At 46.3% G+C, this 27,852-nt stretch overlaps 1 long non-coding RNA gene across 1 annotated transcript; it reads left to right on the top strand.

The window, feature by feature from the left end:
* Nucleotides 1-14,552: 14,552 nt before the first annotated feature.
* LOC123185183 (uncharacterized) lies at nt 14,553-16,140 on the top strand. Its single transcript, XR_006493211.1, has 4 exons — nt 14,553-14,757; nt 14,837-14,896; nt 14,975-15,425; nt 15,889-16,140. It is a non-coding gene; the product is annotated as an uncharacterized lncRNA (long non-coding RNA).
* Nucleotides 16,141-27,852: the final 11,712 nt, after the last annotated feature.

Raw genomic sequence — 27,852 nt, 5'->3', positions numbered from 1 at the left:
TGGGGAGTAAAATGAATCCTACTCTCTGATATATATAATCCTAAGACTCAAAACATTTTTTCTAGACTCAACAACGTCAGCGATTCGATCAAGCAGGGGGCTCCTAAGTCGGGGAAGGCTCTGATACCAACTTGTAACACCCACAATGCGGCTATATCTCCCATGTGTTGGGGCACGACTTAGAGGCATAACCGCATGGTAGGCATGTCACAAGAGGGGTAATCTTTACACATCCCATGTACTGAATAAGAAAGGGATAAAGAGTCGGCTTACAATCGCCACTTCACACAAAACATAAATATAGCATACATCATCCAGAATACAATCAAGGTCCGACTACGGAACCAAAATAAGAAAGACAACCCCAAATGCTAGATCCCCGATCGCCCCAACTGGGCTCCTCTACTGATCATCCGGAAAAGAAACATAGTAACGGCCAGAATCCTCGTCGAACTCCCACTTGAGTTCGGTAGCATCCCCTACACTGGCATCATCGACACCTGCATCTGTTTGGAAGTATCTATGAGTCACGGGGGCTCAGCAATCTCACACCCACGAGATCAAGACTATTTAAGCTTAAGGTAGGAAAGGGTAGTGAGGTGGAGCTACAACAAGCACTAGCATATATGGTGGCTAACATACGCAAAAGAGAGCGAGAAGAGAAGCAAAGCATGATCGAGAAGCTAATAACGATCAAGAAGTGATCCTAAAGCTACTTACGTTCAAGCATAACACGAGACCGTGTTCTCTTCCCAGACTCCGCCGAAAAGAGACCATCACGGCTACACACGCGGTTGATTCATTTTAATTAAGTTAAGTGTCAAGTTCTCTACAACAGGGCATTAACAAATTCCCATCTGCCCATCGCCGCGGGCATGGCTTTCGAAAGTTCAAAACCCTGCAGGGGTGTCCCAACTTAGCCCATCACAAGCTCTCACGGTCAACGAAGGATATTCCTTCTCCCAGGAAGACCCGATCTGTCGTGGAATTATCATGGCTGATGTCCTAGTGAGAGGACTTAGCCGTGAGGCCAACACATCTTTGTAGTAGCTTGAGAGGGGTTGAGCGGAATCGAGGGATGCAACACAAGACAAGGATTTAGATAGCTTCAGGCGCCGGGAAACATCATCCGGTAATAGCCCTAGGTGCTGTTTGTGGCTAGATCTCATTATGCTCATGAGAGAGTCGCCGCATAAGCCGGCTCCTCCTTTGTGTCTAGCCCTAGATTGTTTCTTGTTGCTTGTCCCTCTTGGGGAGCCCTGCCCCTCCGTATATAAGTTGAAGGGGCGGGTTACATGTGGAGTCCTGTTAGGATTAGGACTAGTCTATTACAAGTGGAATCCTAGTCTGCCCCCTTAAGGGAAAACTCCTTATGCATTTCCTCGTAAACCGGCCCACCATAACATGAACCGGCATTCTGGGCCTTGGGCCTAGTCTTCTATCTGATCCGTCGTTAGGGCCATCCGTGAGTCGCCAGGCTCGTGAGTCGCCAGTCCTCCGGCGGGTTACCAATGAAAACGCCAAGCCCGGCCGGGTCATACTTCCGGCCGGGTCATATCGCGGGGTATATCCCCGACATTAGCCCCGAGTTTAATTCGGATTTATCCATGTTAAACCGATCCTGTAAAATAAACACAAGAACAAACTTGACAGGTTGTGCTTCGGGTTAAATATTTTCCTGAACCGGCACCTGATCATCTTTAATTCCTTTTCATTTCCTCCTGGATGTATATTCAAGATCTTATAGCAAATCTCTTTTAACAGATATGTCCAAACCTTGCCAATGAAAAAATCCAGGCACTTCTTCTAAAAAATCTGGGTCAATTAGCCAGCTTCATAACCAATTTGTGGACATTGGCTCTTGTAGAGAAATATTATAAGAAATAATCCATTTGAGTCGGCCTTTAATGCTCTGACTTGACAAAAATATTGGTCTTGAAATATTCAACTGATATTCAGCCGTCTTGAAGATGTAGAACTTGCCGGTTTATCATTGCCAAAACTGCCAATTTGTAAATATTGATGGTACCGAGTCATAATTGTTGCTTACGCCGGGTCATAATTGTTGCAGACACTGGGTCAATCTGGTTTACTCAAAACTGAGAATTTGAAGATATTTCTCCTTATATGCATATTACCTGTAACCCCCAAGTCTTAAGAGGAGAACATAGTGATAGCTTAAGACTTACTTCAATATAAATGTTGCAACTTTGAAGAAATCCAATTTGTTCATCTCAATCACTAGTCAGAACTGAGTATTCCTCATATGTAGCCCCCAAGTGCCGGGTTGTCATGCTTGCAGCAAACTGGGACTTGTAATTGCCTTATGCTCATAAAAACTTTCAACCAGTGTAACCTCCAAGGGCCGGGTCATTATGCAATAATGAGCAGGGAGTTTGTAAATATAATCATGTAGACTTGAGCAGTGATGTGTAGCCCCCAAGGGCCGGCTTAGTAAGATAATTCTGAGCTGGGACTTGATATATACTTCAATGAAAGTAACGTCTTATAATGTAACTCCCATCATGGGGCTCGAACCCATGTCCATAAGGTTAAGAGATTTGTACTCTACCAACTAAGTAGTGGACCTTTCAATATAATGGATTTAAGACTTGTGTACCTTGAATTGTTGACATGAGCAATTGGTAGCCCCCAAGGGCCGGCTTATTACAATGTGATGAGTCGGGTCTTCAATAAGGCCAGTAAAAATGACTTTGCATTAGCCCCCAAGTGCCATGGTGCATGCTGGCAGTGACATGGGACTTGCATATTTGATATAATCTCAATTTAAATAATGTAGCCCCCAAGTGCCAGGTTGTAAGCCTGCAGCGACTCGGGACTATTCCTTCCATTGTAGAATAAAGCATATCCATTGATAAAATAATAGCCATTGCGCCAAAGCGACTTTGAATACCTCATCTGTTGATAAGTGAACCCGGAGTTTAAATACCCGGCGGCTCTTGGCCGATGATGATTTAATATGCCTCCATTGTAAACCGGAATTTTTATAATCCGGCAGCTTATAGCCTTTGAGAAAATCAAGAATTGATAACCCTTTTGAGATACCAATTTCTATCTTTGATGACGGGCTGGAACTTAATCACTTATGTAAGTCATAGCTCAGTAAATCATGCATAGAGTTTAAACAACATATGCCCTGGCGACTTAACGTCAAAAGCCAGGGCGGGTAACCACCCAAATGTAGTCTTATCCTGCACACAAGTATATCACAAGATCCCTTGGCAGTTTACCGCAGGGCGGGTCATAATATCCCACATATAACCATTGTGATATTGAATTTGTACTGCCACTTTACATGACCTGTGCAATAAGGGTGATAACCCAATCCTTAGAAGCCAATACTTCCAAATATATGATGATTGTTAGACGCTGGCAACTTATTGACCAAGGTTAAGCCGGGTTAAATAGAAGCCACTCATAAAACACCTCAAATATGATTTAAAAAGTTTCAAGACAAAACTCAAAAGATTATTTGTTAGAAACTGTAGACAAAAATAGATAAAATAGACCAAATTGTAAGGTTTCTGATTCGAATACGATCAGTAAACTGTTCCAAAGGGGTTAAGCTAGGGTTCGAATACGATCATGTAGCCCCCAGTGGCTCTGGCGTTGCGCCGATCAAGAGGGTACCGACAGCTATGTTCTCTTTGGTTCGAATACGACCTATGTTTGAACAGGAAGCCCCCAGATGACCTTGAGAGTTTTTTAACAATGCTGATTCGAATACGATCAACGTCGGACCCAAAAGGGGTTGAGCTATGATTCGAATACGATCAGGAAGCCCCTAGAGAGTTTGGCAGTGTGCCGATCAAAAGGATACCTACAGCTATGTTCCCTTTGGTTCGAATACGACCTATGTTTGAACAGGAAGCCCCCAAATGACCATATAAATTTTGGCATCGCGCCGATCAAGAGGGTACCGACAACTATGCTCGATGAGCAGGAAGCCCCCAAGTGACCATAATAAGGTAAGCCGTAAGGCAAGATACCCATGTCTGAACCACGCATCATGGCAGCAAGTTCTCTTTGACAACCTTTAATTTTTCTGATAACTAGAATCTTGCGAGAGATTAATTCTTTTTGAACCAGAACTTTAAACCGGATTTGAAAGTTTCAAAACTTTGTGGGAGACAGATTGTCCTTGAACCGGATGTTTGAACCGGATTTGAGAGCTTAAAAGCTTTGTAGAGACAAATTTACCTTGAGTCGGATGTTTGAACCGGATTTGAGAGCTTCAAAGCTTTGCTGGAGAGAGATGTCTCTTGAACCAGATTTTAAACCGAAATCTTTATTTTGAACCGACAATTTTATGATGGCCTTTAAATTTTCATCAATATGGCGGTGTCCTTCGGAACCGGGTTATCATTCCCTCCAATGACCCAGAGTTCCCAGTCATGTCATTGTAGCCCCCGAGTCTTAAGACTACTCGAGGAGTTGGCTTTGAGACTCTCCATATTTGACCATGATATAAACCGGTATGAGTCCTTCAACCGCGCAATGATATAATAACCCTGTCCTGCATTGGAGAACTTACAAGCCAGAATAATTGCTCTTTTAAAGAAAGCAATATGTCGGGGATATACCCCGCTGTGTAACCCGGCTGGATGTATGACCCGGCTGGATGTATGACCCGACTGGATGTATGACCCGACTGGATCTTGGCGACTCATTGGTGACCCGCTCGGAGCTTGGCGACTCATGGGTAACCCGCCCGATCTTGGCGACTCATTAGTAACCTGGTGGGCGGGTCAGATGGACGACAAGGCCCAAGGCCCAGTAGGCCGGTTCATGTGTGATGGGCCGGCTTAAGAGGAAAGCGTAAGGAATATTCCCTTACAAAGGAAGCAAGACTAGGACTCCACTTGTAATAGAGTAATCCTAATCCTACTAGAACTAGTCATGTAACCCGCCCCTTTAACATATATAAAGAGGGGCAGGGCACCCCAAAGAGGACAAGAAAAATAATCTCTAAGGCTAGACACAACTAAAGGGGAGCCGACTTATGCGGCGCCTCCCAGATGAGCATAATGAGATCTAGCCACAAACAATATGTATGACTATTACCGGATGATGTTTCCCGGGGCCCGAAGCTGTCTAAATCCTTGTCTTATGTGTTGATTCGTCCTGCGTCTCTCGTCCCGACCAACCCCTTTCAAGCTACCACATAGATTCGTTGGCCTCACGACTAAGTCCTCACACTTGGACATCTGCCGTGATAATTCCACGACAGTTGGCACCCACCGTGAGGGCTCGCACACGATGGTGTTGAGTTTTTGGAGAGATCTTTTTTAGGGTTTGAGAAATTCGCAATTTCCAGATGAAGAGCAGATTGGAAAGGATCTACATCGTGTTTGAGTTCGTGAGTCGAGATCAAGAAAAGAAAAAAAATTGCGCCGTCCGTGAGACGTTTACGCGCCGGAGTCATGGCTTCATCGACTTCAACTTCAGCAAGATCGTATCCGGCCGGTTCATCCTTTTTTGGCGTGCGCAAATTCCGTCATCGGCAATGGTTGTGATTCTGACAGGAGACGTGCTGATATTTCATTGATTAAAGCATCAGATCAATCAAGCCATATACATACTGAGTACAGTCTTCAATGTCCGATGAATCGAGGCATCAATCTCTAGTGAAAGTCGAAGGAGGAATTTTCTTTCGCATGATCAATCTCGGGCGGGTCCGAGGCGGAGTAGGCCGAGGCGGCTCTCGACAGAATCAAGCAGCGGCTCATGGAGAATCGTGGAGGCAAACAGCGGCTCGCAGCAGAAACTGTGTGAGACCGGCCACTGTGGAACAGGCCGCCTCAGGGCGAGGCAGTTTGACCACAGCGACTTAGTGTGTCACTGTGGCGGAAACGCACTGGCCAGCAGGGCGAGGCCACGGCAGCGGCGCGATGCGGCGAGTCACTATGGGGGCGGGTGTGCTCGCAAGTAGCGGAGCTCGGGCGCGGTGAAGTGGTTTTGCAGCCCGCGGCTAGCAGGCGCGTCAGGAGGAGCATGGAGGCGACGCAGACGTCGTAGAGAGGACGGCGAGGGGGTCCGCGGCAGCGTGGATGCGCATGATCCGTGGTGGCGCATGGAACGCAGCAAGGTGGCTCAGTGGAGGCTGCAGGTTGAGGCCGTGCGGCCACGGCGGCTCACGGCCGGCCCAACGGAGATCGTTGAAGGCGAGACCGGCTCGTGGGCTGTTTCCCTTTTTCTTTTTTTCTTTTTTTGACTGCTGGAGACATCGTGACAGTCGCATGTGACCCGACACCGTAGCCTTTTGCCTTGTAGTTTTGGAAACCGGAGATTGATCCGATCTTGCATCGATTAATCATGCGAAAGAAAATTCCTCCTTCAATTTTCACTAGAGATTGATGCCTCGTCTCATCGGACATTGAAGACCGTATACGCCCTGATTGATCTGATGTTTTAAACAGTGAAATATCAGCACGTCTCTTGTCAAAATCACAACCATTGCCGATTATGGAATTTGTGCACGCCCAAACGGATGAACCGGCAGGATACGATCTCGCTGAAGTTGAAGTCGACGAAGCCACAACTCCGGCGCGTAAACGTCCCACGGACGGCGTAATTTATTTTTCTTTTCATGATCTTGACTCACGAACTTAAAGACGACGTAGATCCTTTCCAATCCGCTCTTCATCCGAAAATTGTGAACTTCTCGAACCCTAAGAGAGATCCCTCCAAGAACTCAACAACACCATGCGCGGGCCCCACGGTGGGCGCCAACTGTCGTGGAATTATCACGGCAGATGTCCTAGTGAGATGATTTAGTCGTGAGGCCAACGCATCTTTGTAGTAGCTTGAGAGGGGTTGAGCGGAATCGAGAGACGCAACACAAAACAAGGATTTAGACAGCTTCGGGTCCCGGGAAACATCGTCCTGTAATAGCCCTGCATGCTGTTTGTGGCTAGATCTCATTATGCCCATGAGAGAGTCGCCGCATAAGCCGGCTCCTCCTTTGTGTCTAGCCCTAGAGATTGTTTCTTGTTGCTTGTCCCCCTTGGGGAGACCTGCCCCTCCTTATATAAGTTGAAGGGGCGGGTTACATGTGGAGTCCTATTAGGATTAGGACTAGTCTATTACAAGTGGAATCCTAGTCTGCCCCCTTAAGGGAAAACTCCTTACGCCTTTCCTCGTAAACCGGTCCACCATAACATGAACCGGCATTCTGGGCCTTGGGCCTAGTCTTCTATCTGACCCATCATTAGGGCCATCCATGAGTCACCAGGCTCGTGAGTCGCAAGTCCTCTGGCGGGTTACCAATGAAAACGGCAAGCCCGACCGGGTCGTACTTCCGGCCGGGTCATACCACGGGGTATATCCCTGACCCGACCAGTCTCAGAATCCCGGTTACAAGACATTTCGACAATGGTAAAACAAGACCAGCAAAGCCACCCGATGTGCCGACAAATCCCGATAGGAGTCGCACGTATCTCATTCTCAGAGCAACACCGGATGAGACTGGCTACGAGTAAAACCAAACCTCAAGTTTCCCCGAGGTGGCCCCGCAGGCAGCTCGGTTCGGACCAACACTCAGAGGAGCATTGGCCCCGGGGGGGGGGGGGAGGGGTTTAAAATAAGACGACCCTTGAGTCTGTAGAACCCAAGGGAAGGTATATGGTGGTAGGTAGGCAAATGGTAAAACCAAGGTTGGGCCTTGCTGGAGGAGTTTTATTCAAAGCGAACTGTCAAGGGGTTCCCATAACACCCAACCGCGTAATGAACGCAAAATCAAGGAACATAACACCGGTATGACGGAAACTAGGACGACAAGAGTGGAACAAAACACCAGGCATAAGGCCGATCCTTCCACCCTTTACCAAGTATATTGGTGCATTAAAGTAAACAAGATATAATAATGACATCCCAACAATATCCATGTTCCAACATGGAACAAACTTCATCTTCACCTGCAACTAGCAACGCTATAAGAGGGGCTGAGCAAAGCGGTAACATAGCCAAACAACGGTTTGCTAGGAAAGGTGGGTTAGAGGCTTGACATGGCAATATGGGAGGTATGATATAGCAAGTGGTAGGTATCGCGGCATAACAATAGAGCGAACAACTAGCAAGCAAAGATAGAACTGATTTCGAGAGTATGGTCATCTTGCCTGCAAAGTTCTCAAAGTTGACGAAAGCTTGATCTTTCATAGCGTACTCAATAGGTTCCTCGATCACGTACTCGTCTCCCGGCTCTACCCAAAGCAAGAACAGAAGCAAATGACCAACAATCAGTCACGGTGCAATGCACAATCAACATGATGCAAAACATGACATGATATGCGAGATGTGATATGCAATGCATATGCGTGCTCTGGAAGGAAAAAGATGAACAAGGCATCAACTTGGCAAACCAAGTATGCCGCTAGAAAGATGAGTTGATTTCGGTCGAAATCGATATAAAAATCACCGGAATCAGATGCACGGTTTGCAAATGGCAAGCAAAACAATAATGGCACAATTCTGCGATTAACAGCACCATGCCATCTAGAATGCAACAAGAAACTAAGCTACTGCACTCAAACATAACAACAAAGCACATGGCGGTCATCTACTCAAGATTCTTGACAAAATATGAACACTGAGCTACGGCTAAAACACACTATAACATGTTCAAACAAGCATGACAAAAGTGCAAAAGTTATCTGCTTCACATACTTAGTGAAAATACTAACATGCCAGGAATAACATCAGGAAGCCATGTTTAGAGCAAGCAAACAACATGCTACAGGAACAAATCATTGCAAACAAAGGCATGGAATGAAACTGAGCATGGCAAAAACAGAATTGTGAAGGCATATTTGCGGGCTCAAAACACTCATCACAAGGCATTGCATTGCATGACAAGACAAACATACCTACAGCAAGATGACATGTTCATGAAGCTAACCATGGCAAGAGCAAGTTCATAGCATGCATGGATCAACTACAACAACCATGGCAAAATTGATTAACATGTAAACAATCTGCTAGGAACATTTTATAGCAAAAGTAGAGCAAGATTAAGACATGCTAGGGCACTCCATAATAGCAAACAGGGGCCTGGACGGATAGAGCATAACCATATGTCCAGAATACCCTTACTGAAGATGCTCAAAACAAGCATGGATCTCACTGTAGCATCATGTTTACATGACATAAAAATAACAGCAGGGAAATGACTTAGTAAAATCCTAAGTCCCAGAAATCAACAATAACACGAAGGCTACTTTGCATGCTTGTGCTAGTCACCACATTGATCACAAAAATACATGGCAAACACCCCTGTAAAGATGGCATGGCATAGATCAAAACACATGTAGAGCTCATGCCCATAAGATGCACACAACAAATGTGACACATGACAAATCAACATACTCTGATAAGTAACAACAACTAACAATTTATAGCACTCTTGCATCCACGATTTGAGCATCAAGATGGACTCAAACAAGCATGCCACAATGTAATGAAATGAAGAGCATCTCCTAATGAACATTTTGATATATCATGCGCATCAAACAGAGCTATGGTCACAGATTTATGACATGATGAACTGGGGCATAAAACACGAGGGGAAAAGGACTTGGTGGAAAAATCGACCTCCGGATCAGATCTAGGGTTGACTTGGACGTGAACCGAGGATCGCCGGGGTTCGTCCCGCGGTGGCCGGAGCTCGCCGGGACCTCACCAGAGAGCGCGGGGAGGTAGATCCGGCAAAGGGGCGTCCGGATCCGGCGAAGGAGGCGGCGCTTGGCGGGGCGCGGGGCGCGGTGGCGGAGACCATGGGCGGCGGCGGCCGGCGTCGGAGCCGCGGCGGGGAGCGGCGCCGGCGCACGGCCGGCGGCGGAGGGAAGGAGACGGCCTGCGGGAGGCGGTGTTGTGGCGCAGACGGCGGCGAACGGGAGCGAGCGGCGGCGGCTCCCGCAGCCTCGCACGGGCCCGTGACGAGCCTGGCGGGCCGCGGCGGCGTGGAGGCGATGCGGGGACAGGTGGCGGCGCAGGATTCTTCGGGCGGCAGCGGTGGACGTGTCCGGTGGCGGCGGGGGAGGTTTATCTAGGGTTTGGACCCAGATTTTGGACGGGGAGGACATATTTATAGGTAGGAGGAGTTTGGAGTGTCCAAATGGAGTGTACTTTTCGACCACGTGATCGTGATCCGACGATGGAGGCCATGGGAGTGGTTTGTATGGGTTATTGGGCCATTTTGGAGGGGTGTTGGGCTGCAACACACACGAGGCCTTTGCGGTTTCCCGGTTAGCCGTTGGAGTATCAAACGAACTCCAAATGGAACGAAATTTGACAGGCGGTCTACCGGTGGTATACCAAGGCCGCTTGGCAAATCTCGGTCCATTCCGAGAATGTTTAATACACGCTCACGAAAAGAGACAAAAGGGGGCACACCGGTGCATGTAGGAGTGTCGGATTGCGGAACGGACAACGGGGAAAATGCTCGGATGGATGAGACGAACACGTATGCAAATGAGATGCACATGATGACATGATATGAAATGCATGACATGAACAAAATGAAAAAATGAAGATAAAACCCAACCACGAAGGGAATCTCATAACTTAAAGCCGGAAATGGCAGAGTCGGAGTTACAAATATGGCAAGTTACATCCGTGGTGTTACAGTTGAGCACCATGTTTTAGTAGAGATTACAACGGGGAGAAGGGGTGTTATACCACTGGATAGATGGAGAGAAATTTGGTGTTGATGGTAGCAAGATTGTTGATGTAGATCGTCGTCACGATCCCGGCCCCGGTGGAACTCCGATGCCACCGGGAGAGAGGGGGAGAGAGCCCCCCCCTCATTTTTCTTCTTCCTTGGCCTCCCCACTAGATGGGAGTAGAGTTCCCCCTCTGGTCCATGGGCTCCATGCTGGCGGAGGGGCGGGAGCCCCTCCGAGATTGGATCTCCCTCCCTGTTCTCTTATGTTTCGTGTTCCCCAGATATGGCCGAAAACCGTTTCTTATATGCCGGGAGAGCCGTAACTCCGATTGTGCTGAAATTTTAACACGATTTTTTTGGATATAAGCTTCCTTGTGCCCGAAGTAGAGATCCAACCGACATACGAGGTGGGCATAAGACACCTGGGTGCGCCTGGGGCCTGGGGCACACCCTGGTGTATCTTGGGGCCTGTGGGCCCCCGTTTGCATTGATTCCACCTCCCAAAAATCACATATATTTGAAAATAATTCTCTGTAAATTTATCGCATTTGGACTTTTTTTGATATGGGTTTTCTGCAAAACAAAAAACATGCAACAAACAGGAGCTGACACTAGGCATTGGATCAATATGTTAGTCCAAATAAATCATATAAAATGTTGCCAAAAGTGTTTAAAAGTTGTATAATATTGGCGTGAAACAATTAAAAATTATAGATACGACGGAGACGTATCAGCATCCCCAAGCTTAATTCCTGCTCGTCCTCGAGTAGGTAAATGATGAAAAAGATAATTTTTGACGTGGAATGCTACCTAGCATAAACTTGATCATATATCTAATCATGGCATGGATATTATGAAATAAGTGATTCAGAGCAATAGTCTATAATTTGACATAAAGACATCAATACTCAGGCATCCCAACAAACAATCATGTCTTTCAAAATATCAACGCTAAAGAAAGTTATCCCTACAAAATCATATAGTGTTGTCATGCTCTGTCTTCTTAACACAAAGTATTTATCATGTACAACCTCGATGGCAAGCCGAGCAATTGGTTCATACTTTTTAACGCACTTCAGGTTTTTCAACCCTCATGCAATAGATGAGCGCAAGCCATGGATATGACACTACGAGTGGAATAGAGTATGATGATAGGTGTCGTGGAATTGTCACGACAGATGTCCTAGAGCAAGGACTTAGTCATAGGGCCATCGCACTAGGAAGCTTAAAGGGGTTAATCGGGACAAAGGACACGAGAGAGTTTTATACTAGTTCGGCCCCTTACGATGAAGGTAAAAGCCTACGTCTAGCTGGGATTGGTATTGCTGGGGTTTCGATCACCAAGAGTCTCAACTCGCCGGCTTGGTTCTCGACTTGTTGTTTCTTGCCCTAAGCCGCCACCGGGTCGTCCCCTTATGTACCTGGGTTGACGCCTGGTGGCCTACAGAGTCCCGGCCGGCTCATAATCGTGTCTGGCTCGGTGACTTCCTTTACATGCCTTTCTTTACAAGTCTTTCCTTACATACAGCGGTTCACAATAACGGGCCTTAAACCGCCTTTCAGGCCTTTGGGCCTTCTAATAAGACTTCATAAACGATAATCTTGAATGTTGGCCGGGCTTCTTGTGTAACCCACCATTGGGGCTGACCCGGCCCCTCCTGGGCGGGTCATAACTTATAGTAATATCCCCAACATTAGGCCCCAGGTTGACTTTGAACTTCGTTCTTTGTAAATCTTCAACACTTAGACAAAAAATCCATCTTCTTATCTTCGCTGAAATTTTCTTGTAACCCGCCGTGACGTCACCTCTTAAAAATGCAAAAAACTGTCCTGACATCATCTTCCAACGGATCTTTTATCTTTAATGTTTCCCAAGAATCGAGGCGCCTGTATAGCTGGATAACCATTTATTCGGTTCTTCCTTGATCTTCGCGCCCGTCTGTTCGCATCTTTTCCTTATAAATAGGCACACCTCGGCCTTCTCATTCTCCTTTCTCGCTCTGTCTTCTTCCTCGCACAAACCCTCTGCTGCTCGAGTTCTGCCACCGCCACGCCTCATCTCCGTCTCCGTCGACTTAGGCCGCTGCATCAACCTGAACCGATCAGAGAAACCACGGTGACCTCCGCAGTAGGCCTGCAACTGTAAGTTTTCTTTCCTTTGTTTCTCAGATCTGCATTAGGATTTCCAAGCTCCTGCGTGTTCTTCGTAGTTCATCATAGTTCTTCATAGTTCTTCCACTGCCAGCTTTTTCCGATCCAAAAAGTCATATATATGCTCGCGCGGTAGTGTTTTTGTACCTCTTCTTGACCCATAGATCTCTTTCTCTGATTAAAAAGGCTGCTTCAGAACTTACCGACTCCTCTGTACTGAACTTTTTAGGTCTAGAATTGTTTTCATTTTGAACAACCATTTTGATCTGGAATAATACCAAGCAACGTAGGAAACTTGTTTGTCTCAATACTTAGCTGATTTTGCCTTCTTCAAATATCTGTAGTCATGGCGGCTTATCATGCCGGCTTAATTTCCCTTTATATGTCATTATCCCTCAACATAAGCCGTCATTACTTGTTTTGCATCTTCATCCCTTAACTGTTAATCTCACCGTCAAACTGAACCGGCATGTTGCTTTTCTTTTCAGTTCCTTGCACATCATGCCGTCCAAAACACCAACCATCTGTAACTGGGTTCCCTCAACCATAACTGAGGAACGTTTAAAGGAGTTCTTCACCATAGGATTTCTGCCAGCGAAAATTTTCATGTCTTACCGTGCCCCTGACCCGGAACAAGAACGACCCAATCCGAGAGATGGTGAGGTGATCGTTTTTACTGACCACATGAACCGTGGCTTCTCACCGCCCGGCTCAAAGTTCTTCAGAGAGGTCCTCCACTTTTTCAAACTCCACCCTCAAGATATCGGGCCCAACTCCATATCTAACTCTGTAACTTCCAAGTGCTTTGTGAGGTATATCTTCAATAAGAGCCGACCGTGGAGTTGTTTAGAGAATACTTTTATCTAAACCGGCAGAACGAGTGCACCAACGGTCTTAGCTTAGAGCTCGGAGGCATATCGATTCAGCGTCGGCAGGGTGCCGTCTTCCCCCTCATTGTCTTACCAAGTCATCCAAAGGACTGGAACCAGACTTGGTTCTACTGCCAGGACATTTCACCAGCAAACGAGAAGCCACTGCCGGGTTATCACCCCGATCGTCTTGACTCCAAGTTCACGCTTCCTGATAAACTTACCGTCGCTGAACACAAGAGGCTGATACCATCTATCAAAAGGATCAATGCTCTGTTGGGGAATGGGTTAACTGGAGTTGATTTGACCCACTGCTGGATCTCATGGCGGGTCATCCCTTTGAGCCGTCGGTCAAAGCTGATGTATGAGTATGGTGGAGGCCCGGATGACTCTCTTCGTCACAGCCCTGTTCAATTGAAAGAAGAAGACATTGTCTCAATGTCAACTGTTCTGGTGAACGGGAAATATGAAGATTGCAGTGTCGTTGGGTTAAACCCCTTCTGCCAGCTTAACCTGGTGCCAGAAGTAAGGATGTCATTATTTCTCTCTTTTGTATTTTTTTGGCCGTATTGTTTTAATACTTGCCTGACTCTTTACCTTGTTTTTACCTGTCTGTAGGCCAACTCTGACTTCTTGAAAGTTAAGTATGACCACGAGGCAGTCAAGAAAGTGAAAGCCGCCGCCATAAACGCCAAGAAAATGATCTCGAGGTCGAAAAAGAAGAAAAAGAGTACTGCTGAAGATTTGATGAAGCTTGATGATACATCTGACTCAGAGGTAGCCCTTGATTCCCTTGGCCAATTTTTTAACAATCTTATTGACACTGATCATTACCAGGATGACACTGGGGCCAGTCAGGCTGTGGAAGCAGAGGTAACTATCATTTCCTCTGACTCAGAGCCCTTGCCAAGACAAAAAGTAAGGTTTTCTAACCCTTTAGCTCACTTGGATCCCAACTTTCGTTTGAAAACACGACAATATGAAAGCCGCCGTCAAGCTTGGACTGAAGATGAGCCGGCTATCGTTCAAAAAACTCCTCAGAAGCGTCCGAATGAGGTTTACTTCTTTCTATCTTTAACTGTTTTTACTGGATCCTCCTCCTTGTATTACTTTTAACTCTATTTTATCCTTTCAGGAGGTGTCTCTCTCTTCTGGCGACTCATCGCAGATGCAATTTCCGGCCTTCAAGACTTGGGTGATGAAAAATCCTCATATTTTCCAGGTTTGTTCAAATTGTATCTTTATACTGATGATCTTGCAACACTTTTCTTAGTGGCCAAGCTAAATCCAAGAAAGCGAAGGTAGCTAAATCGGTGGAAGACCCGCCAGTGCTTGCATCTGACCCGGCCAGGCCATCCTCTCCATTAACCGACGCTCCAGCAGACCCGCCTGTTGATGTAGAAGCAAATCCTCCTGAGCCGTCATTTGATGAGACCACTGTGAACCCTTCTGCTACTGGACCATCAAGCTCAGCCAACCCGCCATCACCATCTGCATAAGACGTTCAGATCACCGGGAGCCGCTTTATTGAACCAGGGAATCCAACCGTGCTGGCTCGGTGTACTGCAAAACAAGAGGCATTGGAGAGGCAGAAAGTTCACTTTGACGTTGCCAACTATGACCATCTAAATGCCAATGATATTCTATCCGGCTATCTTAGCCATGTACACTCCAGTCGCGACTCTGAGATTGAAATGGTCAAAGATCTGTAGTTGAAATACGAGGTACGTTCTTCCGGCTTATCTATATTCCTTCAGCCCCCAAGTCTTCAGATTTTTATGAGAGAACCGGAATGATCTGTAGACTTTAAAATATAGACTGAGACCTTTACCTTTGAAACTTGTCTTGAATTCAATAGAACAAAGCTTCACCTGTAGTCCCCAAGGGCCGGTTCATTTTGATCATAAATGAACCGGTACTTTAAATTGTTTGGTACCATATTCAAAGGACTTAATACTCCGGCTTAACCTTGAGAAACTTGTTGAACTGCATACATTAGCCCCCAAGTGCCAAGTGCTGTTACTTTGTAAAGGACTTGGGACTTAAAGTATGTCTTTAGAGTCATAAAAATTTGATTTGGCATACATTAGCCCCCAAGTGTCAAGTGGTTTTTTGTAAAGTACTTGAGACTTGAATCTTGCTCTTTGAACTTGAAACAAAATCTTGACTCACTTGAATGTTTTGTAGAATGCCTTATCGGAATTGAACTCGCAATTGACTGATGCGAAGACCCGGCTAGCGAGTCAGGAAGCAGAAATCAAATCTGCTAACTCCAAACTGCAAATAAGTCTCTCTGAGACGGAAAATTTAAAGACCAACTTCGCTGCCAAGAAGAAAACTTGGGAAGAGGAAAAAATGCTTCTGACCCAACGTGCTGAGAAGGCCGAAACAACCCTTGAAGAGATTTCAACAGAGCTGAACGGGTTAAAGGGCCGGGTGTCTCAAATGGTGGCTGCCATGTTTGGTAAGCCGTACAACTTTAATTTTGTGTACTTTCTGCTGATCCAGAGTATAAACCGCCAGCTGACTTTGTGTATAAAATATGTGCAGGCCCTCGAAGCAAAAATCTGAGCCAAGACCCTTTGATTAAACTGAAGGCAGTGTATACTTTGGTAGAACAACTGTATATTGGCGCACAGCGGGCTCTTGCCGCCATCTCTCCTGTCAATCAAGGACCCAACCGGCTCAGCGACGTCCTGAAGAAACTGTCAATCCTGCCTGCCAGGTTTCAAGAAGTGAAACGCTCCTGCGCGCGAGCCGGAGCTTTGACTGCCCTGAGCCGCTCCAAGGCTTGGGTGCCAGACCTAGACCCGGCGGACGTGGCCAGAGGCTATCCCACCGTGAAGGAAGATGGTTCTCCTTTTGGGCAGGATGACTTCATGGCCTGCGTGCGCGGAGTCCGACCTCAGGCAACTACCCTGGGAGATGACACCAATATTGACAAATACCAGCCGGGTTTTGATGCTGAAAATAAGAAGATGGCCACTCCCTCGTACAAGGTAACAGATTTGATTCCACCGGTAAGAGAAGACACATTTGCCCCGGAAGTTGACCCGGTCGGCCTGATCGACGATGAAGCCGAATTTGTCGCCGTGAATGGTTTTGATTGGTCAAAACCCAACTTCCAGCCAACAGAAGGTGGTGAACCGGCGAGGGAGGAACAATGATCATCTTCATGGGCTTATAAAGCCTTGTAATAGCTTAGTTGTGAAAACACTGTATGCTTTGCTTATGCCATCGCGCATAAAACACTTCTATGTGATTCTGTGTTTCCTGATGCCACTGTATGCATCGTATTTAATGTTTGTTTCTGCAATATTTGAACTCTGTTCCTGTAGATACAAAGAAAAGACTGGCTTGGCGGCTTAGAACCAAACGGGTTAAAACACCCGGTTTATAGCCAATATGTTTACCATAGTAGGAACCAAAAACAAATATAAACAAAGGACAAGGGCTGAGATTAACTCTTTTAGTTAATACAGCAGGTAATTGTGTATAAGTAATAACCATACCTTGTACCTTTTGATCCTTAGACCGCCGGCTTGAATAACCCGGGTGATGAAATTGATAATTCAAACTTTATGAGAAGTCAATGCTTTTGAATACTCAATGATCATTATACCTTGGTAGCTGTGTTGTCAAATAGTCAAGCCGGTGAAGAAGATCAGGCTACTTATTTGTAATATTGAGACAACAAAAAACTAAAAGGCAAACAATAGATAATAAGCATAATTTAGCCTCGTATTCAAAATGTTGGGGGCTTCTGATTCGAATATGATCAGTAAACCGGACCAAAGGGGTTAAGCTAAGGTTCGAATACGACCATATAGCCTCCAATGGTTTTGGCGTTGCGCCGATCAAGAGGGTACCGACAGCTATGTTCTCTTTGGTTCGAATACGACCTATGTTTGAACAGGAAGCCCCCAAATGACCTTGAGAGGTTTTTAACGACCCTGATTCAAATACGATCCAAGTCGGACCCAAAAGGGGTTAAGCTATGATTCAGATACGATCAAGAAGCCCCCCAAGTGAGTTTGGCCTTTAGCCGATCAAGAGGGTTACGACAGCTATGTTCTCTTTGGTTCGAATACGACCTATGTTTGAACAGGAAGCCCCCAAGTGGCCATGATAATTGCAGCTAGATTCGAATACGATCATAAGCCGGACCAAAAAAGGTTAGACTTGATTCAAATATGATCAGCTCCTTAATAGTCATTTGAGAATAAGAAATAACACAGATGCATAATATTTTAAAAGAAAAGAGACCGATGGTCTTACTTTATTACTTATCATGGTATATATAATGTCAAAGTATGTACATGATGAGAGCCGGTGGCTCAGGTGTAGTATGGCCGAAGTTGAGCAATGTTCCACGGCCGGCGGGTCTCCTCCTCCGACTTACGTGAGTCTTTGTGCTCTCGAACGTCAATGATGTAATATGACCCGTTGTTTAAGTTCTTACTGACCACAAAAGGTCCTTCCCAAGGTGGGGATAACTTGTGTGCATCTGACAGATCCTGGATGAGCCAGAGCACCAGGTCGCCTTCCTGAAAAGTCCTGGACTTAACCCGGCGGTTGTGATAACGGCGCAGGTCCTGTTCATAAATTGCTGATCGGGCCGCTGTTAAGTCTCTTTCTTCATCCAACAAGTCAAGTGCATCCTGTGTGGCTTGTTCATTATTAGCTTCAACATAAGCCGCCACACGGGGCGAGTCATGACGGATGTCACTAGGCAACACTGCTTCTGCTCCATAAACCATGAAGAAAGGTGTGTAACCTATAGACCTGTTGGGTGTGGTGTTGATACTCCACAACACCAAGGGTAATTCCTCTACCCAACAACCCAGTGTTCGCTGTAAAGGAACCATAAGCCGGGGGTTTGAGCCCTTTCAAAATTTCTTGATTGGCTCTCTCATCTTGACCATTGGATTGAGGATGCGCTACAGAAGAAACATCAAGCCGGATGTGCTCACGTTGACAAAACTCTTCCATAGCCCCTTGGGACAGATTAGTGCCATTGGCAGTGATAATGCTGTGTGGAAAACCAAAATGGAAGATCACCTTTTTCATGAACTGAACTGCCGTGGCCGCGTCACACTTACTCATAGGCCCCGCCCCAACCCCCTTTGTTAATTTATCCACCGCCACCAAGAGATGTGTCTTTTTATCCTTAGACCTTTTGAAAGGTCCCACCATATCAAACCCCCAGACCGCAAACGGCCAAGTGATTGGAATCATACGGAGCTCTTGAGATGGCACATGCGCTCGTCGTGCTAACTTTTGACATCCATCACATCTGCTAACCAGATCCTCTGCATCAGCGTGAGCCGTCAACCAGTAAAAACCGTGACGAAAAGCCTTGGCCACCAGAGATTTTGACCCGGCGTGATGACCACAATCGCCTTCATGGATCTCACGAAGTATTTCTTGACCTTCTTCGGGGGAAACGCACCGCTGAAACGCTCCGGAGACACTGCGATGGTATAATTCTCCATCCGAAATCGTCATTGACTTAGACCGCCGGGTTATCTGTCGAGCCAGGGTCTCATCTGCTGGCAACTCTCCCCGGGTCATGTAAGCCAAGAACGGTACTGTCCAATCTGGGATGACATGGAGAGCCGCCACCAACTGCGCCTCCAGGTCAGGAACAGCTAAATCTTCTTCTGTGGGCAATTTGATAGAGGGGTTATGCAAAACATCCAAAAAGGTGTTAGGTGGTACCGGCTTTCGCTAAGACCCCAACCGGCTTAAGGCATCAGCCACTTCGTTCTTTTGACGGTCAATGTGCTCCACCCAATAGCCTTTAAAGTGCCCTGCAACAGCATCAACCTCCCGGCGATAAGCCACCATGAGAGGGTCCATGGAATCCCACTTGCCCGATACCTGTTGAGCCACTAGATCTGAGTCGCCAAGACATCTGACCCGACTCAAACTCATCTCTTTTGCTACTCGAAGACCATGGAGCAAGGCTTCATACTCTGCTGCATTGTTAGTGCAAGGAAACATTAATTGTAATACATAACAAAAATTTTCACCTCGCGGAGAGGTTAACACAACTCCAGCCCCCGAGCCTTCCAACTGTCTAGACCCATCAAAATGAATAGTCCAATACGTGTTGTCTGGTTTCTCTTCTGGCATCTGCATCTCTGTCCAGTCATTAATGAAGTCAACCAGTGCTTGAGATTTGATCGCAGTACGTGGCACATACTTCAACCCATGAGACCCAAGCTCAATTGCTCACTTGGTGACTCGCCCAGTGGCTTCTCTGTTTTGAATGATGTCTCCCAAAGGAGCAGAGCTAACCATGGTGATTGGATGTCCCTGGAAATAATGCTTAAGCTTCCGGCTTGCCATGAACACCCCATATACAAGCTTTTGCCAATGTGGATATCGTTGCTTGGATTCAATTAGCACCTCACTGACGTAATAAACCGGCCGTTGAACCGGATGCTCCTTGCCAGTCTCCTTGCGCTCCACCACAATAGCCACACTAACAGCTCGTGAGTTGGCGGCTACGTATAACAGCAGCGGCTCTTTCTCAATTGGAGCAGCCAGGACCGGCGGCTCAGCAAGCTGTGTCTTCAGATCTTCAAAAGCAGAGTTCGCAGCATCGCTCCAAACAAAATCATCTGTTTTCTTCATCACCTGATACAGAGGCATTGCCTTCTCCCCTAACCGGCTTATGAACCGGCTCAAAGCAGCTACACGGCCCGCCAGTCGTTGAACGTCATTGATGCATGTTGGTCGGGCCAGGGATGTAATTGCCTTGATTTTCTCTGGGTTAGCCTCAATACCTCGGTTAGACACCAAAAAACCCAAGAGCTTGCCGGTTGGGACTCCAAAAACACACTTGGCTGGGTTAAGCATCATTTTGTAGACCCGGAGATTATCGAAAGTCTCTTTCAGATCTGTGACCAAGGTTTCCTCTTTCCTGGATTTTACCACTATATCATCCACATAAGCATGAACATTATGCCCAATTTGACTGTGAAGACAATTTTGCACACACCGTTGGTAAGTCGCCTGGGCACTCTTAAGCCCAAAAGGCATAGACACATAGCAGAAAACTCCAAAAGGAGTAATAAAAGTTGTCTTCTCCTGATCCTTGACCGCCATCTTGATCTGATGATAACTGGAATAAGCATCCAAGAAACTCAAATGTGCACAACCCGCCGTAGCATCAATGATCTGACCAATATGGGGGAGGGCAAAAGGATCAGCCGGACAAGCCTTGTTCAGATCGGTGTAATCTACACACATACGCCAGGTGCCATTCTTTTTAAGTACAAGCACCGAGTTAGCTAACCACTCTGGGTGAAAGACCTCTACAATGAACCTGGCCGCCAAGAGCCGGGCCACCTCTTCTCCAATGGCCTTGCGCCTTTCTTCATTGAACTATCGGAGAAACTATCTGACAGGTTTGAATTTTGGATCAATATTAAGAGTGTGCTCAGCGAGTTCCCTCGGGAAACCTGGCATGTCTGAAGGTTTCCATGCAAAGATGTCCCGGTTCTCATGGATGAACTCGATGAGCGCGCTTTCCTATTTTGGATCCAAGTTCGCACTGATGATGAACTGCTTGGATGAGTCGCCAGGCACTAAGTCAACCATCTTGGTGTCATCAGCTGATTTGAATTTCAACACCGGCTCATGCTCTGTTGTTGGTTTCTTTAATGACATCATGTCTGCCGGGTCAACATGATCCTTATAAAACTTTAACTCCTCTGTTGCACAAACAGATTCAGCATAGGCGGCATCACCTTCTTCACACTCCAAGGCTATCTTCCGGCTCCCATGTACTGTAATGGTGCCCTTATGACCCGGCATTTTGAGCTGTAAATACACATAACATGGCCGAGCCATGAACTTGGCATAAGCCGGCCGCCCAAACAGAGCATGATATGGGCTTTTGATTTTAACCACCTCAAAGGTTAATTTTTCTGCTCTGGAGTCATACTCATCCCCAAAGGCTACTTCCAGCTCAATCTTACCAACTAGGTATGCCGATTTACCAGGTACCACACCGTGAAAAACAGTGTTGGATTGTTTAAGATTTTTATCAGTCAATCCCATCCGGTAGAACGTCTCATAGTAGAGGATGTTGATGTTGCTGCCTCCATCCATGAGTACCTTAGTGAATTTGTATCCACCAACCTGAGGTGCCACTACCAAGGCCAAGTGACCCGGATTATCAACCCGGGGCGGGTGATCCTCTCTGCTCCACACAATAGGCTGCTCTGACCAACGTAGATAACGTGGAATCGCTGGCTCAACGGCATTGACGACCCTCTTGTGAAGCTTCTGGTCCCTCTTAGATAAACTAGTGGTAAATACATGGTATTGCCCACTACTCAGCTGTTTTGGGTTGCTCTGATAACCAGATTGTTGCTGCTGATTACCTTGGTCGGGTTGTTGATTATATCCTCCTTGGTTACCAGGATGGCCCTGACCGTGAAATCCTCCTCCACCTGAACTGGCGCCCGAGCCGTGAAAACCGCCTCCTCCTGAACCGTCACTTGGGTCGTGACCTCCATCAAACGCGTTTGAATTTTTAAATGCCTTCATGATCGTACAATCTTTCCACAGGTGGGTGGCTGGCTTCTCCCGGGTGCCGTGCTTTGGACAGGGTCCATTCAATAACTGCTCAAGGGTGGGACCTGACCCGCCCGACCGAGGGGGCTGTCTGCCCTTGCACCGTTGATTACCGCCCTGTGCATTGGTATTAGCAACAAACTCATCAGCCTTACGTTTATTACCTCCCTGATTTGTCGGGTTATGCTGGTGACCCTTGCCGTTGCCGTTCTTCTTTCCCTTCCTTGTCTTTTCTTCGTCAGACACCAGGTCCTTGGTAGTATCAGAATCAGCATACTTGACGAGAGCTGCCATCAATGTTCCTATGTCATTACAGTCACGCTTGAGCCACTCCAGCTTCTGCTTCAGAGGTTCAAAACGACAATTTTTCTCCAACATCAAGACTGCTAAGCCGACATCCATCTTATCAGATGAATGTATTATCTCCTTGACTCGGCACACCAGATGGCTTGTGGATTCACCATCCTCTTGCTTGCAATTGGTCAGGTCCACAATCGACATAGGCTGCTTACACGTGTCCTTAAAGTTCTGGATGAACCGGGCCTTCAACTCTTCCCATGAGATGATAGAATTGGGTGGCAATCCCTTCAACCAAGTACGAGCGGTTCCATCTAACATCATAGTGAAATACTTGGCCATTGCAGCATCACTGACCTCCAGTAACTCCATAGCCATCTCGTAACTCTCAATCCAAGCCCCAGGCTGTAAGTCAGCTGTGTAATTAGGCACCTTACGAGGCCCCTTAAAATCCTTTGGCAAACGCTCATTACATATGGCCGGCACCAAGCAAGGAATGCCTCCGGTTCTTGTGGCCACTCCTGCCTCGACCGAGGTTGCTGGATAAGCCGGAAACGTTTGATGAGCCGACTGATCTGCTGCCATTTGAGCTACTCGTTCCGCCTCTTGACGAATCCTCTCCTGATCCGCCAAGTTAAGGGCTCCAGCCCGCATCCGCTCATGCCTGTATGGCCAGTTGTGGTGTTGAGCATTGCTTGACATATCTGCGGATTCCATATGCCTACTGTAACTCAGGCTCCAGCTTGAGCGAGGAGTTGAATGGATCATGTCTCGACTGTAGGAGTATGCATCCTGTTGTGCCATAGCTGTTTGAAGAAGTTCTCTTATCCTTCGTGTTTTAATTGCCGCCGGCGAGTCACCTTCCATCGGAAGAGCCGCCAAACGAGGTGATGCTGCGATGAGGTTTTACAAAGGGTTGGAGAAGTGACCCGACGGCATTGGGATGTAATGAGGCGGAGCGGTATTTATACGAGGTGGATTCATGGTGTGCGACTGGACCGGTGCGCCGGGTGTTGTAATCCGGGGTGCCTTCGGCGGGTCACTTCCCCCGGCCCCGGGTGTGTGAAAAAGATTCCTAGGATCGAGCGTCAGAGGCAGACATGATTGGGTTTTCTGATGCCTCCTCCTCATGACCTCATTTGACGTGTTCAGATCCACCGAGAGCCGGAAGGTCTCCGCTTGAAGCTGTTGAGCACGAGTGTCCAAAGCCGCCCGCTCTGCTACCATCCTGACTTCCTCTGTGGCTAGATTTTCCTTAGCTTGCACCATCTCTTCACGTACGTGTGCCACCTCTGCGTCATGCTGGGCTTTATCGGCCGACTCTACCACGGCAGTCAACAGAGTTGTCAGTTTATCCATGAGGTCCATCAAGATCTGAGCCGGGGGGCGCGCGGGGTCTCCTGACCCGGTTGCAGCCGACCTGGTAGCTGTCGCCACTGCTGCTGTAGAATTCTGCCCGGGCTGCGTCCCTGCCATGAAGACTCCGGCCCAATTCGGCGGCTCAAGAGTGTCCGGGATACTGCTGCCATCGGAACAGCCCCCGAGCATGCCGTCCTGCAGCTGGTACAAAGAGTCTGTCTCGCCTGTTGATGATGCAGTGTTAGAACAGACGACCGTCTCACCGCCGTCCACTGATCCTTCAGAATATTCACCGCCATGGATGCAGCCCACGAAGGCATGCTTCACGGAAGATTGAACACGGGCTGTCCTGGCGCGCCGAGCCGTTTCAATGAGGTTGGTGTGGACGTCCGGCCCAGGTCCTGACTCGCCGATCCGGCCTATGAAGACGTGAATTCCGCCAAAGGGGACCCGGTATCCATACTCAATTGAGCCGGCCTCGGGGCCCCAGGCTTCGTCGTCGATGTAGAGCTTGCCACGACGACTCTTGGTCATCTGGCCCACAGCGTATCCCTTGAGCCCTTCGAAGTTGCCCTTCAAGAACTCAAATCCACCGTGCGCTAGCCCCACGGTGGGCGCCAACTGTTGTGGAATTGTCACGACAGATGTCCTAGAGCAAGGACTTAGTCGTAGGGCCATCGCACTAGGAAGCTTAAAGGGGTTAATCGGGACAAAGGACACGAGAGAGTTTTATACTAGTTCACCCCCTTACGATGAAGGTAAAAGCCTACGTCTAGATGGGATGGGTATTGCTGGGGTTTCGATCACCAAGAGGCTCAACTCGCCGGCTTGGTTCTCGACTTGTTGTTTCTTGCCCTAAGCCGCCAACGGGTCGTCCCCTTATATACCTGGGTTGACGCCTGGTGGCCTACAGAGTCCCGGCCGGCTCATAATTGTGTCTGCCTCGATGACTTCCTTTACATGCGTTTCTTTACAAGTCTTTCCTTACATACGGTGGTTCACAATAACGGGCCTTAAACCGCCTTTCAGGCCTTTGGGCCTTCTATAAGACTTAATAAACTATAATCTTGAATGTTGGCTGGGCTTCTTGTGTAACCCGCCATTGGGGCTGACCTGCCCCCTCCTGGGCGGGTCATAACTGATAGTAATATCCCCAACAATAGGGGTAAATATAGAGAAGACAAAAAACAAGAAAGTCTCACATCGACGCGGCTAACCAATGGGCTATGGAGATGCCCATCAATTGATATCAATGCGAGGGGTAGGGATTGCCATGCAACGAATGCACTAAGAGCTATAAGTGTATGAAAGCTCAATATTAAAACTAAGTGGGTGTGCATCTAATCCTATAATGAAAAATTCCCACTAGTATATGAGAGTGACAACATAGGAGACTCTCCATATGAAAAACATGGTGCTACTTTGAAGCACAGGTGTGGAACTAGCATGTCCCTTCTCTCTTTATTTCTTTTTTTTCTTTTATTTATTTCCTTTTCTTTTTTAATTTTTTCTCTCTCTCATTGTACGGAGTCTCATCCCGACTTGTGGGGGAATCATAGTCTCCATCATCCATTCCTCACTGGGGCAATGCTCTAATAATGAAAATTGATGATCATCACACTTCTATTTACTTACAACTCGATACTTATAAAAAATATAACTCTATATGAATGCCTCTGGCAGTGTACCAGGATGTGCAATGATCTAGCATAACAACAATATCAAAAAAATGGACAAGCCATGGAAATATCATGCTAGTTATCTTACGATCATGCAAAGCAGTATGACAATGAATGCTCAAGTCATCAAAACAGAAGCGGTGGAAGTTGCATGGCAATATATCTCAGAACCGCTATGGAAGGGCCATAATAGGTAGGTATGGTGGCAGTTTTGAGGAAGATATAATAAGACTTATCTGTGATAGAGCATATCATATCACGGGGTTTGGATGCACATGCGAAGTTTGCACCGACTCTCGAGGTGAGAAAGGGCAATGCACGGTACCGTAGAGGCTAGAAAATTGCGGAAAGGTAAGAGTGCGTATAATCCATGGACTCACATTAGTCATAAAGAACTCATATACTTATTGCAAAAGTTTATTAGCCCTCGAAGCAAAGTACTACTACGCATGCCCCTAGGGGGATAGATTGGTAGGAAAAGACCATTGCTCGTCCCCGACCGCCACTCATAAGGAAGACAATCAATAATAAATCATGCTCCAACTTTATAGCATAACGAGAGATTATACGTGGATGCTTCGGGAATCACAAATCTTAACACCAATATTCTTACTAACCACAACTGTTTACTAGTACCTCCCACATATTCCATCTCTATATCACAAAACTATTGCAAGGAATCAAACATATCATATTCAGTGATCCACCAGTTTTATGTAGGATTTTATGACTAACCATGTAATTGACCAATTCCTGTTGACTCTCTAAATAGATATAAGTGAAGCATCAGAGTTTAGTTCTTTCTACAAAGGATCATGCTCTAATAAATATAAGTGAAGCAAAAGAGCATTCTACAAACAATGGTTTTCTAAGTGAAGAGAAACAGGCAATCCAAACTTCAAATGATATAAGTGAAGCACATGAAGCATTCCATAAAGCCATACTCAACAGATATAAGTGAAGTGCAATGAGTATTCTATTAATCAACCATGGACTCTCTCATAACAGCATGGTGCATAAAAGAAAAATGAAAACTAAACACAAAAGATGCTCCAAGATTTACACATATCACATGAACGAAACGAAGACGGAAACATACCGATACTTGTCGAAGGATGATGGGATGCCTTCCGGGGCATCCCCAAGCTTAGACGCTTGAGTATCCTTGAATATTTACTTGGGGTTCCTTGGTCATCCCCAAGCTTGAGCTCTTGCCTCTCCTCCTTCTCCTCATATCGAGACCTCCTTGATCTTTGATCACTTCATCCACACAAAACTCAGTAGAAAGCTCGGTAAGATCCATTAGTATAATAAAGCAAATCACTACACTAAGTACTCTTGCAAACCAATTCATATTTTGTTTTTTCATCATAGCTACTGTATTATAACTTTTCCATGGCTTATACCACCGATAAAAATCGATAGTTTCATCAAAACAAGAAAACAATGCATCAAAAACAGAATAGGTCTTAAACAGGACAGTCTGTAGCAATCTGAACATCTACCGTACTTCTGGTACTCCAAGAATTCTGAAAAATAGGAAAAAAATAAACAATTTGTATAGAAATACTATGCAAAAAGTTTCAGAAACTTTCAACGTTCCAGTAAAAAAATGTAAAATCACGCACTACAGCCAAATTTCCTATTTTTGCACCGCACATACCAACAAGCAATCTACTCATCCTAAAGGCAAATCTTGGCACAATAATTTTACAATACAATGGATTTGTACAAGGGGATAATTATTCTTGTTGAAAAGTTTCTGTAATTAAGATTCACAAAGTTTTCATGGGCATGAACAAAGTTCAAGGCTAGCTCCCACTTTCACAATGCTCGTCCCTCTCACTTTCACTTTTCTTTTTGTGAAGTTTTAAGTTCCCCTCTACATTTTTTGTTTTGAAACTTCATAAAAGCACTCAACAGAAATAAATGACTCTCTAAAACTTTCGGGTTGTCTCCCTGGCAACGCTTTCTTTAAAGCCATTAAGCTAGGCATAAAGTGCTCAAGTAATGAACCCACCGGATCCCAAGGTATATCGAAGCCAATTTTAATTAACAATGATTTGGCATTTAGTAGTGAGCACAAAGCAACATAAATCATGCAGTGACGAAGTCTAACTCTCTTTCTATGCATCGACATGTCATACAAGAACAATTCATGCACATCAAGTAAAGGCCAATACATAGCATAAACAGTTTCTTGCAATTTTATCTTATCAGAAAC

Source organism: Triticum aestivum, chromosome 2A (assembly GCF_018294505.1).
Source record: "Triticum aestivum cultivar Chinese Spring chromosome 2A, IWGSC CS RefSeq v2.1, whole genome shotgun sequence".
NCBI classification, from domain to species: domain Eukaryota; kingdom Viridiplantae; phylum Streptophyta; class Magnoliopsida; order Poales; family Poaceae; genus Triticum; species Triticum aestivum.
Note: the sequence above shows the minus strand (reverse complement) of the source record. Positions and strands in the feature narration are given on the sequence as shown.